The sequence below is a fragment of the Ptychodera flava genome, chromosome 16 (assembly GCF_041260155.1).
Source record: "Ptychodera flava strain L36383 chromosome 16, AS_Pfla_20210202, whole genome shotgun sequence".
In the NCBI taxonomy this organism is placed as follows: Eukaryota; Metazoa; Hemichordata; class Enteropneusta; family Ptychoderidae; genus Ptychodera; species Ptychodera flava.
Window position 1 is genome coordinate 10685810 of NC_091943.1, and position 18966 is coordinate 10704775.

At 39.2% G+C, this 18966-nt stretch overlaps 1 long non-coding RNA gene across 1 annotated transcript; it reads right to left on the bottom strand.

Moving 5' to 3' along the window:
- Positions 1–872: 872 nt before the first annotated feature.
- Positions 873–12559, bottom strand: LOC139114871 (uncharacterized). Its single transcript, XR_011547985.1, has 3 exons — positions 12482–12559; positions 3408–3524; positions 873–2379 (listed from the first exon to the last, which is right to left on the bottom strand). It is a non-coding gene; the product is annotated as an uncharacterized lncRNA (long non-coding RNA).
- Positions 12560–18966: the final 6407 nt, after the last annotated feature.

The window sequence follows — 18966 nt, forward strand, 5'->3', positions numbered from 1 at the left end:
CCAGTGGGTGTACACTGATTTGCCGTATAGCCATGTTTAATCCCATCTAGCTAACTACTTGTGACCTCATTGTCATGAGCTCGGCCTGTTAGCTTCCTTGACCTTTGATGTATACCCCCTTCCCCTGTGAGAGGTCTGTCTCAGAGCTGCAAGATGTCTGCAAGGTCTGTCCCAGAGCTGTGGGTTGTCTGCAAGAGGTTTGTCCCAGAGCTGTGGGTTGTCTGCAAGTGGTCTGTCTCAGAGCTGCAATAACTAATTATATATTCACAGAATCAGCTTAGTGCAGCTCTGTCCAGAAAGCTGCAGTGAGTCTGTTTGTGCAGATCTGCCTCAGCTATTCATCAGCTCTTTGCAGATCTGCAGGTTTAGTAAGGGTTATGAACTGATATGCCATGCTTTCAGATGGGTGCATGCAATGACCTTGTTATTTTATGATGACAAGTGCTTTGTAAACAATGACTTTTAACATAGTCAGGAAACACTGATTGCAGTGTATTTTCAAAAACTAAGCAGACAGCAGCAGCCAATGACAGCAAGAGTGGTGAACAGAATGAAACCAGTGTTTCAAAAAAGGCACCTTAGGACACTTCTGTGGCAACCTCAGAGGCAGCTATAAATGAGTGCAGTGTGGTAAACTGTCAATTGGATGACGTCCTGAGCCAAACTTCATGTAAATGTTATAACCTATGCAAATACAATGACCCAGGCCTATCCACAAAAAAATCACTCAGCATCGCAGGTGACCCTTGGCTATTCAGAATACACATACAGGTACCTGCTATGAAAGATAACCCAGGTTTAACCTGAATACAATACAGGTACACATTTTATTGAAAATGACCTAGGCCTATCCTGAATACGATACAGGTACAGACTGTTTGCATTGATGATATGCCTTGGTCATCTCCCATTTTGTATTCTACATAGGCCTGAGTCATCTTACATGTACATACTGTGTGCATTTATGTGTATTCAGGATTGGCTTAGCTAGGTCATCTTCCATTGCATATATTATGTGTATTGTGGATATATCTGTGCCATCTTCCATACCATGTGAATGCATTTGGATTGAGGATAGGCCCAGGTTATCTTCCATACCGTGTACATGTATTTGTGGATAGGCAGGGGTCACTTTCTGCCATGATGTGTACAAGTACTGAGTATAACACTGTATTGTGGATAGGCATAGGTCATAAATTTGCATGAAGATATGCCCAGGATGTTGTCCAGTTGAATGTTTACAACGCTGAACAACAAGCAGCACACTGTGACATGCTAAGTCGTGTTCGAATACAAGTAAGCAAAAAAGATAATTGCGCAGGTTGTCCTCAGAGTTGCAGGGTAGGAGTAGTAACAGAAAAAGAAAGTGTGCCAGGAATAGTTTGTTGAATTTCCATGGTTAGTGTTTGAATAAGAGAAGAGTCAGCTTTTTTTTCTGTAAGACATATCAAGTGGCCAGACAGGACATTTTAACATATACACTCAGTTTGATTTTGAAACTAAAGCATTCACTGTTTGGACTACCAATAGAAAGAGGAGACTGTTTACACCTAGTGTACAAAATGTAATTACGCGTACACCTTCTCAAAGTGAACAGTTGGTTTAAAAATTAGACTCTGTGATTGGAGAACTGAAAGCACTTGATGACTGAGGCAGAAGCTATGGATCTTTCAAAGGAAACATCTTGAAGTTACCCTGTAAATGATGCAATACTTGTGATACATCTTCATACATTTACAAAAGTGCAAGTCACATAAGTGTTTGGCACACAGGAAATAAAATTTGTTGTGAATGTTATTAAGAAAGCAGTTTGTTCCATAAAAATAGTTGTTTATTTACATTGCCACCGAATATCAGTCGTTCAGGATGGTCCTACTTAAATTTTTAAATCACAAATGGACCTGGTAATGTATTACCTTGAATGGAAATGATTATTGGACTAGTTTAATGTCATCTTGCCATTGTAGCAACTGATAGGACCCACCTGAGTATACAACTGTCAGCTGGCCAAAATCATAAATGCAATTACATGTAATTTTGATGGCTATTGTTCTGGCTAATCAATTTTGGTCTCAATTAGCCAGAATGGCTTAGGGGAAAATTTGGCCATTGGAAACACTGAACAGTGTAAGTACAAACCTGTGCCACAACAAGGACCCATTGTCTCAGGAAAGTAAATATATTGATGACAAACTCCCTCAATTCCACAGGTTTTTGCTCTGCATTGATGTCAACACCACCATCTCCGTTCAGTTTTGGCTGTTTGCATAGCTACACACTGTGTATTTCCTTTGCAATGGAGGATGGTATTGTCACCATGTTGCTTTTCACCTGGTTGTCATTGCCCAGTATGCACTGCCTCTGCAAGGGATCTTGAATCTGATTAGGTGAAAAGAAACCATTAACTTGAAGCATGCAATGTAAATATTATCTCCTGCAAATTGCTGACATTAGTTTACATCAGTTCATTCTAAAACATGGCTTTTTATATTCAGGATAAGACAACTTGATTGTTTATGACTTATGTAATTTTAATTAAACTATAACTTTGCCCAAAACCCATTGTAATAACTGGTAATTGTGGACCTTTTTAAAGGAAACAGGTACATAATGTAGGTCAAGACGTGTATTCAAGCAAGTAGCAATATATTTATTTATATATTTATTTCAAGAGAAGACCAACGGGAACAAGTCACATTAACAGGCTCCATAAAATATACATAAAAATATGAATGCGTAAAGTAAAACAATAAACAACACAACAAACTATATGAAACCATTAAAAATATGTACATATTTAAGCATGACATTCTGACCAGGCATCTGAAACTTTGACAAGATAAAGTGATGTCAATGGCAGGGCTGGAAATGCACAATTCATTTAGAGTAGCCATACGTCTTTGAAGAGCCACGTACCTAAATACATTAAGTTTTATATACTGCGAGTCTAAAAAACAGTGCGGGTTCTAGTACCTGTGGTTCACTGAGGAACATCAAAATGATATGAAACATGACTGGGGACAATTATACATATTATTCTTATATTTCTGTAAAAATATAAATAATTTCCAATGATAAAGAGGCTAAAGGTTCAAACGCTTGCACAATTCTTCATAATTATTTCGGCTGTAAGGATGCTATGTTTGAAACAAAGGAACTTCATGAATTTCATTTGCACTTGTTAATTTTGTCCTGTTGGGTTTTTTTTGCCAAGGAGACCACATTACAGACGCATATTCTGAAATATTTACATACATGTATTATATAAGTTATGTACAGAGCAATTGATGTTCAGGAAAGTATCCGCCAAATAAAACAGAGCATGCGAAAAGCTTAACTGATTATGAATAAGACATGTGCGGGAAATTAAAAATAAAAAATAATTACAAATTTAAAACAAATCTTACCTGATGAAGGATTTTATCAAAGATCAGTTATCCATCTTTTGCTTCTTGTTCCTTCTGAGTTTCACATACATGTACCTCTTAGGCTTTACGACCAGGGTACATGAGGTATACTTAAAGCTGTAGGCAATGTCAATGAATACAATTAGTATTGCAGATAGTCCTATTCCTCACAGTCTGTACAATGGATACTCAACTTTATAATCCTGAATATATGGGTCAAATAATTCACTCATTCATTATGTATTACCATGCTACAATGTATATACATCTCATTTAATTGGTCGATCTGAACCATGTGACTGACCACAAATACACAGCAATGGTTTGTTTTTATGTCCGTGAAAATGAATAATAATGCTAACATTGTAACTTTTCAGCAAAAATGTAAATTGTCAATTGTAAGAAGATCATAATCAATTACAAAAACAAAATGAAGCACTTGTTGGCCAAATTAAACACTTTTTAGAAAAATCTCCAGATTTGCCAAATTTTTAGGGTGGGCATGACTGTGCATTGCCTATTACATGCCTTGATGTGAGTGCAAATCAGTGAACTGATTTGAAAAGGAATATCTGGGTATTAGTGGGTCGGTGAACGATGTACTGACTGGTTTCCATGGCTACCCAGGCCAGTGAAGCACTTCAATGTTTTCTACGTCTAAGTAGACGCTTAACGATAGATGTAAAATATACATGCACACACTATTTTTTTACTTTCGTTAAAACCCGTTTGATGCTGGTCGATAATGGTAAAATTGTTTGAAAATGTCCTGCATATAACTACATTGTAAATGTCATATAGCATTTATAACCATGAAGAGGCATGTAATAAAAATATTGTTGCCTGAATACATGGGTTTATGTGCCCTCGCAGCAGAAGACAATTTGCCCTCCTGACGTCAGGCATATTGTCACCTGTTCTCGGGCACATAAACCCATATATTTAAGCAATAATATATATTATATCATACCAGTATATTGATGGTGTAAATACAGCGATCTGATTGGTCGAGACGCTAAAAGAACCGTGGTATATTGGCGATATACCACGGCTGGCACACGCTCGAGCTCTCAGCTTGAGCAAAAATCCGTTTTTGACGTTCCACGCCAGAATTTCTATATACTGTTATGATATAATAGCAATAAATCACACCCAGCGACGGTATACCACGAGATTTTGATCAGTTCACTCCATATATGCACTCGCTATCGCTCGTGCATATATATGTCGTGAACTGGTCAAAATCTCGTGGTATACCATTGCTGGGTTTGCTTTATTTTCACATGGGAAATTTTTGTGAATCTTGATGATTTTCTAGGGTTTGTTGATAATATATGGAAATAACAGACTCTGCCCCGACCATTAACATTTATCTATAGGCTTAGGCAAGACTGAAAGTCAAAATAAGCATGCTCGCCAAGCCTTGTTAATTAAATTAATAATTAAATGAATAATAATGGTCAGGGCATCAACTATTATTTCTAAATATTAATCACATTAATCATTAATTAATATGGTTAAAGTAAGTGTGACGAGGGCATTTATGTACAAGAAATCAAATTTTGGAATTTCCTCAAATGCACTACATGTATACAAGGGTGCCAATAGAACGAGGAACAATTTTTTTTCCAATACAAAACTGACTACATTTTTGCACTCTGTAGACTTGCTCCAAGTCTGTAGGCATATAAATATCAAAAATTAATAAATTGAAGGAATGAACTTCTGCAGACTGCCAGGCTAGGTGATGGGCTGGTGCTCAGATAGTGGGGTGAATGCCTTTCCCCATAGACTTGTAAACCTTGCAGTGTTTCAGTAGCTTTAAATAATTCATATGACGTCAGGTAATAAATATGCATCACATAATCTCTGTCTTAATCAAGCATAATTTTCCAACAAATTTAAAAATGGGGATAGAGAGAAATGGTGTGTATAAACATGTTTTCACAATTTTTAAAACAGTCTGTGAATCTGTCTAAACATGGGCGATATTTTTGCCTTCCCGGGGGAATCACAGCGGTACAATTATCATAGTGAATCATGAGAAGATCCAGTCCTGTGTAGCATCAGTAAATTTCAAAATTACAATAGCAGCTTGTAATCTTCCCTGATGTTTGTGAACACAGCCTCCAGATCCTACCACAGCACTGCTCGGCTCCAAAGCCAAACTGGCTATTCGATTCCGCTCTATGTCTACTGCCCTGCAAAACTTTCAGTACAAGATTCTTACATGTACAATAGCTACCAATAGCTACATTGTACCAATAAAGTTTCAAAATTAAGAAATGTAATCACGAATGACAAATGTACTTTCTGTAATGAATGGGCTGAAGACATAGTCCATCTTTTCTTTGAGTGCAAATATATTCTTCAATTTTGGAGTGATGTAGAATCGCTTTTGCTGAAAAATTGTAATTTTTAAATAACATTGATTCCAGAGAATGTTATCTTGGGAATATAACGAAAGATGATACATTCACTGTCAACTTTTTAGTAATTCTATATAAGAAATACATATATGATTGCAGAAGATGGCATAGAATACCAAAGATTCAACACTTTACAATATTGGTACAAGAAAGATTAAAAGTAGAAAGACATAAATGTAAATTAAAATTTTTGATAAGGATGACACAGATTTAAAATGGTCAAAACTAAGTCTATTTTGCAAATAGAAGTTTTTTTGAGATGTAAAACCAAAGCACTGTACAGTTTTTTGTTTTATGTTGGGTTTTCTTTTCTCTAATGTTGTTTTTTTTTCCATTTTTTGAAAGCAAATAAAAATTATAAAAAATAATCCCCCCCCCCCCGTAAAAAAACCCCCAAATGATCCTGGTCCTTTACATTCAGCAACGTGATGCGGCGACGCGGTTTTCTCTTTCCCCTTTTTTTCTTAACAATGCTGGTTTGGCACTATTGATGCAACAGTTATTATCTTTTATTACTGGCTGCATAAAACTTCATTTTCTGTTTAGCATATTTGGACATGCAAACAGGGATATCAAGGATAGCTGTTACAATACTGATCAGTATGTAACCCAATAAAAATACCATGACGCGCTGGTTCTGAAATGAGGCTCGCGGTGACCAGAAACGATCTTTTTAGCCTAATGGACAACAGCTAGTGATTAAAAAAGTTTGGTGATCTATTGCACGGACCGTGTCTATGGGCAACTTTTTATCATCCTCAGAGTTGTATGAAATTTTGATAGTCGTCATGACAACGACCACAACCTTCTCAGCACGTCGAGACAACACATACTGTAGCAGTGCTAAAAATAGACCATGCACTTTCTGTAGGGAGGAGGCATATTGCCCAATGAAAATGCGTTTTCATTGACCATCACTTCCAGCGCACAGTACAATAAATTACCCACAATTCTCTATGATTTGTATCCTTGAAGGTTACTTTTCTAAAACCTTTTTCATTTCTGCATGTAAACACTAATGTGCAGCATCAGAATAATTTTTAAATAATATCTAGTGAAAGTACGTTTAGATATATCAGTGAAAGTTTCAAAATAACCGCTAAACAACCAGAAAAGTCATATTCTTTAGGTACTACAAATGCCATGCTTTTTGGGCAGCAAGTTATGACGAACTGAAGGGGTCATTCTCTGAGAAAACTTAGCATGCAAATTTCTTTTGCCGCTTCTTTGCAAAAATATAATATCCTTTTGTTTCATAAAACAGGTGCAACTAGTCTCCCTACTTTCCATCACATTATTCTGTATGGCTGAGGACACAATCTGAAATGCTATCTCCTCTCTCATTTATGCATAATTTTCCAAATTATTTAAAATGAGAATTTAGAAGAATGGTGTGCATGAAAGTATGTTTTCAAAATTTTGATAAATAGTCTGTGAATTTGTCTACGCATGGGAGATATGGTAGACTTCACTCAGGTATCTTCGAGGATACAAAGCATAATGAATTCTGGGAAATCTACAGTACTGTGCAGCGCCTGTCATTCAATTTCTTCAGTTCAGATATTTGACATTGCATGCCAAGCACTGACTGAATTTATGTCCCGGTCTTTGTAGGTCCGTGTGGGCTACGCTACCATTTCATGGATTTTGGTAGCCCCAGGGAAAAGATGGTAGTCTGTGGACGTGGGACTAATGCTCATAATTTCGAGCCCTGGAAAATGAGTGTCAAATCTGTGATCCAATGAAAGTTACGCAATGATTTGAAAAGTTAAATAAAAAACGTGCATACACCTGAGTTAAACACATACTCCAGCGTAATAAGAAAACTGTAAACACACACACAATTGCTGTGAAAAAACTACGTACTCCATCCTTTGAAAAACAAGTCATCGTTGATGACACAGTCCCCACTTGTTAATGGGTGCTTTGATTACAGGTCCTCAGAAAGGATAGAGTCCTCTTCATTAGGTCTGTGATAAAAATACTTTTGAATAAATTCGCTTGATACATGTCTGAGTTGTAGTTCAGGACATGAAAAAATCGTAATAAAATGGCCACATGGTGGCCATATTGGCTCGAATCACAAAACAAATCAATGTGCATATGTATGACATAGGTCAATGTCCTTGTACCAACTTTGATTAAAATCGGTTGAAATATGCCTGAGTTATGGCTTTGTATATGAAAAATCATAACAAAATGGCCGCACAGCAGCCATATTGGATCGTATCACAAAACAAATTAACATGCATATGTATGACATTGGTCAATCTCCTTGTACCAACTTTGAATAAATTTGCTTGATACATGTCTGAGTTATGGTTCTGGACATGAAAAAACGTAATAAAATGGCCACACGGCGGCCATATTGGATCGTATCACAAAACAAGTCATTGTGCATATGTATGACATAGATCGATGTCCTTGTACCAAGTTTGAATAAAATTGGTTTAGATATGCCTGAGTTATGGCTCTGTACATGAAAAAATCGTAACAAAATGGCCGCACGGCAGCCATATTGGATCGTATCACAAAACAAATTGATGTGCATAGCTATGACATTGGTCAATGTCCTTGTACCAACTTTGAATAAAATCTGTAGAAACAAGCCTGAGTAATGGCTCTGTACATGAAAAAATCGTAATAAAATGGCCGCCTGGCGGCCATATTGGATTGTATCACACAACAAATTGACGTGCATATGTATGACATAGGTCAATGTCCTTGTACCAATTTTGAATAAAATCGGTTGATATATGCCTGAGTTATGGCTCTGTACATGAAAAAATCGTAACAAAATGGCCGCACGGCGGCCATATTGGATCGTATCACAAAAAGAATTGACATGCATATCTATGACATTGGTAAATGTCCTTGTACCAACTTTGAATAAAATTGGTGCAGACATGCCTGAATTATGGCTCTGTACATGAAAAAATCGTAATAAAATGGCCGCCTGGCAGCCATATCGGATCGTACCGCAAACAAATCAACGTGCATCTGTATGACATATGAAGTAATCCTTGTACCAAGTTTGAATGAAATCGCTTCAGGCATCTCTGAGATATCTGCATGAACGGACGGACGCACGCACAGACGGACGCACGCACACATGCACACACGCACGGACATGACCAAACCTATAAGTCCCCCCGGACGGTGTCCGTGGGGACTAATAATAAACCATACATGTGTACACCATTTTACTTGAAAAGTGTTTCGTCAGTGCACTGTCCGTACAGGTGCGTCACATGAGAACAAGCTTGATGCCACGCCAGTGCAGTACTTGAATCGCAAGTGTGTGCTCCCATATATGAAAAAACCCACGACACAATTACGAAAAATGAACTACGGTGAATCATCATGTTACCTCTGATGTACCGGTAGAATGAGATATAGTCTGGCTCTGCGTGTCAGGGGTCAGGGCTCGAAATTAGCGGTAGTCCCGCGTCCACAGACTAACCAACTTTTCCCAGGGGCTACCAAAAGCCATGAAATGGTAGCCCACACGACTACCAAAGCCTAGCTGACACGAAATTACATGATATTGATCTCTGTGAGATGACCGACGCTCATACAGTCAAGGCAGCTGGACACAGAACGAACAGACTACGACTTTGTTATGCAAATTGAAAGGGGAAAGTGCAGTTGAATTTGTTGCGACAAACTTTCAATAAAATATCATTATCTGAACTGATGTACTTGAATGACAGGCTCGGGAAATGATGGACAATGAAAACTCATTTTCATAGTTATTTAATCACAATGTATCAATCACAATTAAACACAATATTAATTCAAACTGCAAAGAAAAAGCTGTTGGGCCATCCACATTAAATTACACTTTCCGAAGTGTACGAGATCAACTCATGATAGTGTACTATTTGGTGGAGAAATATTGCCACGAAAGTGTTAGGAACGTGACTGTACCAAGCTGTCATCCTGAAATTCATAGCCAACTTATATTTAGCCACGTTATGTTTACATGTGCTGAGTGAAGTGTCACGGCGAACATCAAAAATTGCATACAAGCTCTGTGCATGTGTGAATAGGTCGTCAAACTTTGAGGCGTCACCGTTCTCCTAAGGCTATGATGATCTGCGGGTATTGATGTCAAATGACTAGAAAATTCACTTCCTGAATAGAATCATGAAAAATAAATCTTTCATTGTCTAGATATAAATAAAAATATCCTTCACAAAAAAATCTTCATTCATGCATGGGCTACCAGACCTTGGCTACCATCTTCAGAAAATGGTAGCCCAATGGGACTACTAGAGAACAAAGTGAATTTCGAGCCCTGGGGTGTGTTACCGGCGTTATACAGCCGTAAAAGGCCGGCAACGCATACAGCGCCCTGCCACGCAGAGCTATAGCCATGCTGTGATTAAAGTGCAGTGGTCGTCGCGCTGCGCGTGCGCGATTTTTTGTTGATAAACATAAATATTTGTAAACATAAGTCTTCTCAACTTCAATCGGAGAGAGATGGGAGCGGTCCCTCACTTTGTTAACGCCTTTGTAAGACTGAACATCATGCAATAGTAAAATATTGAGATCGGAAACGAACTTCAAAGGTGTATATCTATCTATAAACTCATGTAAGGCTACGAACATTGAGACACTCTGCACATTATGTCGCTGAGTTTACTGCACGCAGTCACAGTGAACAAATGGGTTTGATCGCACGCGGTCACGCTGGTTGTACACAATGCTATGTACAGCACATTAAAAATACATCACTAAAATGATCAACATTGTATATGTATATGTAGACCAGCAACAAGCACAGTGACTAATACAAAAATTACACTCAAGACCATGATCGGCAAGCCAGAGCAGGACGCAGAAGATGATGTTGCTTCGATAATGGAGAAGGTCACCGCGTTGACGTACACGGATATAAGAGCATCCGGTCCCATAACCAGCGGCACAAGGTACCGGCCCCGCGACGACTTGGCCCACGACCCACCGTTGATCACCATTTCTTACTTCTTCTAGTAATACGTGGCAAGAAATAGTCAAATGACAGGACACAATAGACAAAACGAGCGGGTTTTCGCGGCATTTGGCAGGAAAATTGCACGGCTACACATAGGGACGTATCGAGAGATCCTGCATATGTGCATGGTCATGACAGAGATCCAACGGCTAGTGTGGGCCTACCGGTGCTACGCAAACTTCGTTGTTGTACCTCCTGATTGCCGGGTAGGTTTGAATCCTCTTTCAAATGAGATAACCCCCACACAACAAGAAGACCTATGAAAGGTCCTTCGCTTGACTTGATACCTGTACTCGAAATTCTCGTTTGCACCCCCAACGGGGTAAACTTCGTAGTGGAGTTGGATTCTCCACAGCCGAGTGTAGCGCGCCATACCCGGTTCTCTTGATACCGACGTTCAGGCAGACCACGGAACAGATGCTTCTTGCTGCAACAGCATTGCTCTGCGAGCTGTAGATTTCTGTAGCGTGCGTTTTTGTCAATTGTACTCCTGCGATGTCGTAGACCAGAGCCCGGTCATTGATAGTCTTTTGGCATATACACGCGTACGGGTAAGAGTTTAGCTCCATGGCTCGAGCAAGCCCCATTCAACTGATTCAGGAAAATCATGATCAAATGTGATCTCAATCCAGCGTGTAATGACTGTTCAATATTCAGCAGATATTTAATTTAGATTAATTGACCTTTTAAATTTATTGCGTGTTATATTTGGTTAGTTGATATGCTTGTGACAAATCAGCCGATATCAGCGGCAATATTGCAAACATAATAATCGACCCGTAACCTCATGCGGCATTCTCGGATTTGTTGTCAACAAGGGGGGACCCCCTCAGGAGCTAGCGCAGCGCGACGACCACTACGCCTTAACCTCTGCGTGCAGAACTTTCGTTTCTCGGCGGTTCAACAATAAAGTGGTCTTCCCTGCAGGCGTCTACTGACAATATAGTATACGTTTTTACGTTTCGTATGGCTGTATGTTATAACAACACATGATGATTGACAAAACACCGAAACCAGTGCGATCTCACTGCAATATCAATACAGCAACTGTGCGTGGCATGTTGTACTAGGCTGACCAGCTGCAGTACAGCAGCTCGCGCTTGAGGTTTTGCCTGGGTATTTGGGTCGGACGGCAAAACCTCGAGTCACTGTGCAATTTTACACACACTGCCACAGCAGTGCCACTCATAGCTGCAGTACAGTAGCTCGAGGTTTTGCCTTCGAAGGCTGTGCAGCTGTGAGCACGCGCTGCCAGACACAGCGACTGTCGGTTCTTGCAAGTATATGAATATTCATAAGGGTAGTGACGTCAAAAGAAAAACCTATCTAACTGGGCGGAGAGAATATATAGTAGCCGGTAGACCACGCGGTATGTTTTTATTTTTCACTTTTCATTTTATTTTGCTATGCTACCTGTCATTTTTGTTTTGATTAACGGATGTGTGTTGTTCTATAAAGTACCCGGATCAGGCAGAAATCCGACCGGTCGCTTGCAAGAACGTCCAGACCCTGGGATTCGCGTCGCGTCTCTGAAGGGCGCGCACGTGTTCCAACAGGGAAGAACGCGAATCGCAGGGTCTCTGCCAGACTACAGCTACATGTATGCCACACAGAGCTACATTAAGCGGCAGCATACTGTTACTTACGTGGAAGAAAGGACTTCGCCAGTCGAGGAAAATACGTGATCATCAGCTGCTACCCTACTATGGTGAGACTTGCAGTACGATGTAACAGAACGCAACTCATACGCGAGGCCGCGTAATGAAGTGAATTCGGCGAGTTCCGCCTGGAAATTCCTCGTACAGCCTTCGGGTCACGGCGGTCACCGAGCGTTTGTGACAATAGGTCCGCTTTAAACAGGCATATCCTTCCATGACAAACAATCAAGTACGCCATTCTTGGCTTTATTTTGACAATACGTCAAAGAAACTGAGTGTACAAATTTTACAGAATGCTTTATAAAATATAAACCAACACTCCTAACACATTAAGTTTTCAAGTATAGTGTTAATTTAGCGTCGCTACACTTCGCTACACTTGTTCTCATTTGCATAGAACTTTGCACCTCCCAACTTGCACTAGATGGAAAAAATCGATCCTTGTCTGTCACAGGCCAATTTTGACGGGATGTTGTCAAGATGATGGACTATCGCGGAGCATCATGTACGGTAAATACGGATACTCTGATTCAAGAAAAAGTATGTGTTATTGTCCTATGGTACTTTGTTTAACCTAGGACTAGCATTTTCAGTCCCAGGTTTAACCAGCAATACCATTACCATTGCCGTCGTGGTAGCGTTCGAGAGATGGCCCAATACTACCCTTTTCGCAGTATGATAATTCTGTCGAGTCGGCTCCTACTGCCTGCGCCATGAAATCTGGACTTCTTTGTCTGTTATTAATTTCCCACTTTCATTCTCCTTAGTAATCTTTTCCTTCTGTTTTGATTTTTCGCTTCCTTTACATCTCTTCCTACCCCTTCCTTTACATTTTGTCTCAGAATCTAAACGAGGAGAAAACATAAATATGAAATCGATAGATTGTTAAACAAGCTCTATTACAAGCTGCAAACAGAGGGTATGATTAATGTACAGAATTGTAAAATTTAACTCCTAAAGCTTTAGTTTAAACACAATTTCATGGTGTCGATGACCATCTAACCTTCGTGTGAAATAAACCACCTTCGAACAACTGAATGGGGATTTTTTTAAAAATACAAATGGCTTCAAAATGAGTTAACGCGAGCAGCACACCAGAAAAAATTGTGAAACTTTTGATGTCTGAAAAATTTTCCTTAGCAATCTACCTTTGAATGTCAGCTGAACAATTTAATTAATCGACGAGGTTTCGTATAATTTAGACCCTGGCCCATTCGAGAATAGAGCAATGACATTTTCCTGCAGCTCAAAGTCGTCACATAGACAATATTAATGCTGCAAAAAGTCCCATAAAACTTTGATTGAAGCAATGTCAATTAATTGTAAAGAAAGGATGAAACTATTGAAGATAAAATATAATTAACATACCTTTCCTTTGAACGGCCAATGCAAATTTGTACTCGTTTTCTGTTAAAACCTCTCATTGTTTTTCTGGAATATTATGGTGTGAATATTCCAGTCGCCTTCGTCGCGTTTCTTCGATACCTCGTTAATTATAACTGTTATGGTATGTTCGTAGACTCCCTGCATATATGTCATGGTGTATCCACCCAATCTTTCATTTGCTACTTCGTTTGTGTTCAGGGATATCTTTAGGTTCGTAAGCATCATTGCATTAAAACACGATAATACTTACTGTATTAGCATGGATTATTGTCTGTATTTTAGCTGAAGAGTGCATATACAGATGAATACAGTCAAGAATCCATAGCTTGTATTCAGCAAGCCTGTATTCACGTCGATTCATGTGAATTCACGTGTATTATTCTATAATACAGGCAACTCATTAATGTGAAGTTATCTGTATTATTGCGTTTTCATGCAGTGGGCCGCGCGCGCATGCTGAAAGTGTCTTCATTTGTCCCTGTATATACCCTGGTATAAATGTAATGTTCGTCTGTAAACGGGAACGAAGATTGAACCTCCACTCGGAGTACGACTTCTTCATGTTCTTGGACGGGGATGACAAGTCTTTGTGTGATTTGCCCGAGTTCTTCAGAATCGATGGTTCCTTGAATAAAATTTGCTGCAAAGTAATCCATAAAATGTCTTGAGCAATGAACCCTCTACCTAGTACCTAATGTTCTAAGGAAATACAATGAACTCATTCCTTTGGCATGGATATAAAACAATAACTTCAAAAATACGTTATTTTTAGTTTTTCTGCATCGGAAACGCTCCCCAGTAGTCGTTGTACTTCACATTTGACATTGCGTGTCACTTATCACTTCAGGCTGAGCCTTCGACAACATTTTATAGTTTACTTAAAGTCTGATATTCTAACATTTACGTCTTGGAAATTGAAGTTTGTCCAAAGCGCCTGTTTAAAGCTCTGTTCAAATAGACAATGTGTAATGCACAGTATTTGTTGATTTCCCATGACTGGCTGCATGACTTATCGTCTGCCTATCACTCAAGGTCGAATAACTAAGATCAAACTAACGCCAAGACCTGCCTGTACAGTGATATTGGGTAAAATACTATTGTTCATAAACAGTACCTCGCATGATAAGAATGGAATAAATCCCCTTATAAAGTGTGTCGTCAAATAAATACCAAAACCACTATCTTCAATTCTGCTGTTGTAAAGTTCATTTTTTTTCACTCTCCTAAATATCATTCTATGATACAGATTTCTCCCATGTTGCTGTTTAAAGTTCTGGTATTTTAGGTTGCACCCAACGAGTGCAGAATTTTAACTTGTATGACTAACCATGACGACAGTAATGGTACTACACAAAAATCTGCTGTATCATATCACCGAATACCTAAATGAAGTTCAGTCGAAGTTAATTATATCACGTGACATGCATAAATTCTTTGGTTTCACAAAAGTCCAAGACTTCTTCACAATTTATGTACCCTTCTTACCTAAGATAATGACCAAAACTTTGATATATCTTCGTTCCATTGCAATAGCTCTCCGAATGGTATTGCAATAGTTCACCAACGCTCTCTCGACCAACTCGGACTGCTGAAGAGTTGCACAGCAAAACGTATTTCCTTTTGGAAGTTTCGGGCGAAAAAGTCATTCACATCGACGTGTCTAATAAATTGATCGAAGACAGGTGACGCTGTAAACCAAAGCCATGAACAATACTTAAGGAATCAAAGAAATTCGAGACACAGTTTTGAAGATATGATCATTTAGAGTTCGCAGGTCAAACTTTGCACCCATCCATGGACACAGGTCTGATTTTGAGCGTTCCATTGAGAGGCTGCATGAAGTACGAAAAAGGCAAAGAGATAAATGCATGGAAGATATGTGAATATGTGAATACCTTTCACTCTTTTTGTGCGGTTTCATTGCTTTATATGAATAATATAGATGTTGATTCTTTCCTTTGAACTGAAAATACAAAAGAACGCGAACGTAGCCTAGACCTGGAGTTAATAAGAACCTTGACACTGCGACGTCATTTGTTTCTGAGCAACCTATAGGGGGATATATAGCTGTATGTATATTATCCTGTTGATGAGGTAAACAATTATCAAAACATTAAAATGACAACCTAATGATTAAGATTTCTCTTATTTCGTTTTGTGTGAAAGGAAAAGAGAAGTGTATGATGTGCAGAAGATCTACACTTATTTCATATACGGGTCCGCCCTGGAACAGTGCCATTATCGTATAGCCACTAGATAAGGTTGATGGTTTTGTTAACATTCAGCTATTGTTTCGTATTGAATGAAAGTTTCCGAACACAGTGATTGACAATGATATGTCTTTGACGTCACCATTACATCACACTTCCAGAACAAACAAAGCAGATTTTCTTGAAATTATATGGGAACATAACTTTCAATACACTCCGCTTGAGAACTTTCAAGTGCATCAAAGTTATACAAACAATTTATGTAACTGTATGCGTAATATAAATGATAAAAGAGGCCACAATCGGCCCTAACAGGCGTGATTAATCGCTACGAAGGTCCTTGAAAGTATAAGAAATCACTCATTTCTAACATATGTACAGTGTCCGCCGCAGAACAATACGGTATTAACACTACCCCCGTCCCAAGCATATGGCATTTCACTGTAGTAGGTCAGTTTATTTCGTCGCATACCGTGGTCCGCCCTGGAACAGTGTCATTTAAATAATAACACATGAGAGCGAGGGCAATATCACGATTTATTGCCTGCCCAAGGGATGGTGTTAATGATCATCAGTATTTCGATCATGACCACCAGCCCGAGGGCAGGCAAAAAATCGTGATATTGCCCTAGCTCTCATGTGTTATTATTTTTATTACAGCGAACAAGCAAACATGCAAAGAAACAAAAACACAAAGACTTCTTCGAGTACAGTTCGCCTTTTGAGTCCGGACCTCAGCGTAAAATGTTGTCAGTGCCGAGTCTAGGGTTGCCGCTGAAAGTTTGCCGATCTCCTCGGTGGCGTACCCAAATTTGTTGCTTGCATTGTCGCTGAACACAGAAAATGCATTCATTGTTGCCATTTTCGTTCGTTTGCTCTTTACTTGCATCAAAATATCGTCTAACTGTGCCGGTGACAGCTCTGCATGACGTTTCACAGCCATAAGTTGCCGACTGCAAAGTACAACAAGCGAACGACAATTTGTTTTTGTTTGACAATTTGCAGAAAGGATGCGCAGGGTAAGTAAAATGACGTCATCCATGTGATATCAAATGCAGAGAGCATCATCAAGTTCGCAGAGGGCATCATCACATTCGCAGAGGGCATCATTACGTTCTTTTACATGTCACGTGAGTCGTGTTTAACCAATGGCAGTGCACGCTGAATGAGTGAGGTGTAATAATATCTTTTATTACACCTCACTCATTCAACGTGCACTGCCATTGGTTAAACACGACTCACGTGACATGTAAAAGAACGTGATGATGCCCTCTGCGAATGTGATGATGCCCTCTGCGAACTTGATGATGCCCTCTGCATTTGATATTCCATGGATGACGTCATTTTACTTACTGCGCATCCTTTCTGCGCAAAACAAATTGTCGTTCGCTTGTTGTACTTTGCAGTTGGCAACTTATGGCTGCGAAACGTCATGCAGAGCTGTCACCGGCACAGTTAGACGATATTTTGATGCAGGTAAACAGCAAACGAACGAAAATGGCAACAAGGAATGCATTTCTGTGTTCAGCGACTATACAAGCAACAAATTTGGATACGCCACCGAGGAGATCGGCAAACTTTAGCGGCAACCCTAGACTCGGCACTGACAACATTTACGCTGAGGTTCGGACTCAGAAGGCGAACTGTACTCGAAGAAGTCTTTGTGTTTTTGTTTCTTTGCATGTTTGCTTGTTCGGTGTAATAAAAATAATAACACATGAGAGCTTGGGCAAGATCACGATTTTTTGCCTGCCCTCGGGCTGGTGGTCATGATCGAAATACTGATGATGCCCTCGCCTACGGCTCGGGCATCATCAGTATTTCGATCATGACCACCATCCCTTGGGCAGGCAATAAATCGTGATCTTGCCCTCGCTCTCATGTGTTATTATTTAAATAGCCACTAGATAAGGTTGATTGTTATGTTAACATTCAGCTATAATTTCGTATTAAATGAAAGTTTCCGAACACAGTGATTGACAATGATATGTCTTTGACGTCACCATTACATCACACTTCCAGAACAAACAAAGCAGATTTTCTTGATATTATATGGGAACATAACTTTCAATACACTCCGCCTGAGAATTTTCAAGTGCATTAAAGTTATACAAACAATTTATGTAACTGTATGCGTAATATAAATGATAAAAGAGGCCACAATCGGCCCTAACAGGCGTGATTAATCGCTACGAAGGTCCTTGAGAGTATAAGAAATCACTCATTTCTAACATATGTACAGTGTCCGCCGCAGAACAATACGGTAACACTACCCCCGTCCCAAGTATATGGCATTTCACTGTAGTAGGTCAGTTTATTTCGTCGCATATCGCATTTTATCAAAGAAACCTTTGTAAGGCATGCTCCACTCACTCCGTCAAATGAGAGTCGTCTTTCGAAGGTGAAATTTCCTTCCGAAACACTTTGTCCATGCAATTCTAACTTGAATTGGTAGAACATATTAGAAAATGTGCTTTTTGTTAATAAACTACACGTTGTATGCCTGGTAAGTCTCTTGCAACACTACATAATGTTCCAACATATTCTCTCTCTCTCCTCTCTCTCTCTCTCTCTCTCTCTCTCTCTCTCTCTCTCTCTGTACAAGTAAAATAAATTTTGAGTTTGAGGAGACTGATAGTATATAATATATTTTCTCCTCTAAAGTTATGTTCATTTTTACCAAACCTACAAATATACTAATAGCTCGTAAATTGCTGAACAGAAGGTTACAGCATTTACCTTTCCCTACTTCGTTCGAAAAAAATTCTACAATAACGTTGTCAACACAGATTTGTCTTCCCTTAGTCTTTAACAAGCAGTCTGTCGTAGGGATTGCGCAGATATTTTATTCTAGCCAGCTGTGGTAAAAGATACCTG